The sequence below is a fragment of the Egretta garzetta genome, unplaced genomic scaffold (genome assembly GCF_000687185.1).
Source record: "Egretta garzetta isolate BGI_Z169 unplaced genomic scaffold, ASM68718v1 scaffold358, whole genome shotgun sequence".
NCBI classification, from domain to species: domain Eukaryota; kingdom Metazoa; phylum Chordata; class Aves; order Pelecaniformes; family Ardeidae; genus Egretta; species Egretta garzetta.
In genome coordinates this window covers 33,695-35,412 of record NW_009260617.1, presented here as the reverse complement: position 1 = coordinate 35,412, position 1,718 = coordinate 33,695, and the positions used below count along the sequence as shown (strand labels likewise).

Below are 1,718 nucleotides of genomic sequence, written 5' to 3'. Positions count from 1 at the left end.
GATGGGCTCCTGGGCCCCCTCGGTTTGCTCTATGCCTCGACCGGAGCCGGGCCCGCTGGCACGGGCTAGCCAGGAATTTGGGGAAAAATAAGGGAATACCGCCGCTTCGGTGTTCCTAAACACTGAGCCTGGGGTGCATTTCGGGTAGCGAGCGCCTGTTCCCGTAGGAAGCAGGAGGCCGGAGGAGCGGAATCGCAGGCATGGAAGCTTTGAGGGGGGTTTTGCAAAACCTTTGAGGGGATGAGGGCTGGGACTAAGCCACATTTTGGGGCTCACGCCCGCGCCCCCGACGCAAAGACCGGCCACGGCCACGTGCGAGTCTCCCCCCTCCGGTGGCACGTCCTGCCGGGAGCGCTTCCCACCGCCTGCGTGCGCTGCGAGATCCCTCTGGCCTTGATGATTCCACGCCGAAAGCCCTTGGCTTTTTATGGGCAGAGCGCAGCTTGTTTGCAGCTTCCCGGCTTGTAAGATCATCCGAAGGCTCGAGCCGGCGGTTTAACGAAGGAGTGTCCCCCTTCGGCGGGGCAAAGGGACGAGGCGGAAGCCACCAAGGCAGGGAAGGGCTCTCCAGGGTCGGGTGACCAAGGGCAGCGGGTGGCTGGGAGCCGGAGCAGAGCCGAAACCTTCCGGGCAGCGGGAAATGTGTTGGTTTTCCAGGAGAGGGAGACCAGAGCCGCTTCGCCCTCGCTGCTGCGCTCAGAGCGCCAGCGCCGCACGCGAGCAGGATCTGGGTCTGGTTTGGGTCCGGGACGTCGGGCAGCAAAGTCACCGGTGCCAGGGCAGGACCTGGGTCCGGTTTGGGTCTGGGACGTCCAGCAGCAAAGTCACCGGTGCCAGGGCAGGACCTGGGTCCGGTTTGGGTCTGGGACGTCCAGCAGCAAAGTCACCGGTGCCAGGGCAGGACCTGGGTCCGGTTTGGGTCTGGGATGTCACCGGTGCCAGGGCAGGACCTGGGTCCAGTTTGGGTCTGGGACGTCACCGGTGCCAGGGCGGCCACACACAGGGCCTGAGAGCCCAGCGCAGCCCCCAGGGGCTGCTCGGGGGGGCACAGGGTTGTCCTCGGGGTGTTTCGATCCACGCCAGGCCCTTGGGGCGCAGGGACGTCCCGGGCACCGCTCCCCGAGAACAGACCTTCCGTCGGGGAGGCGACTGGAATGAACAAACACAAATGGGAGCGGAGCGGAGGGAATTCACTTTGATGATTTAAATGGCTCCAGGAAGAGGAATTCCCCGGCTTTGGGGGGTTTTTATGACTAAAGCTCTCCGAAGCAGCAGAGATCCAGGAGACGGAGTTGGGAAAACTCAAAATTCCTCACCCAGGGGTGAGGAGAGGTGGCTTGCGTCGTGCTTGGACAGCATCCGAACAGCCCCTCGCCCCGGGCAGGGACCCTGCGTCCCACGCCGGGAGGGGACGTGTCCCCCGTCCCCCTGCAGCCCCTGGAGCTGGGTGCTGGATGGGGAGCCCCACGGCAGGATTGGGGATTTCCAGGTTCTGCCGGGGCTGCGGAGGGCGGCGTCACCGCTCGGTTGGCGTCTGTCTTGCAAATGAGACATCATCATCACCACGTCCCGGCGGCGGCAGCTCCAAGAGACCGAGGTGCGGGAAGGCACCGATTTGGAGTTTGGGGGCCTGAAGGGGGGAGCGGGCGCTCGGGGCTGCCGGCCGCACGCATCACCCTGGCGCCGCTCCACTCACCGAGAGCAGAAGGCTCTTTTCT

General features: G+C 65.0%; 1 protein-coding gene across 1 annotated transcript in view; it reads left to right on the top strand.

The window, feature by feature from the left end:
• Positions 1-1,570: 1,570 nt before the first annotated feature.
• CALU (calumenin) overlaps positions 1,571-1,718 on the top strand; it is a gene marked incomplete at its 3' end in the record, with an annotated part of 22,225 nt that continues 22,077 nt past the window's right edge. The window contains exon 1 of the mRNA XM_009645257.2: positions 1,571-1,586. The remainder of the gene's footprint in view (positions 1,587-1,718) is intronic.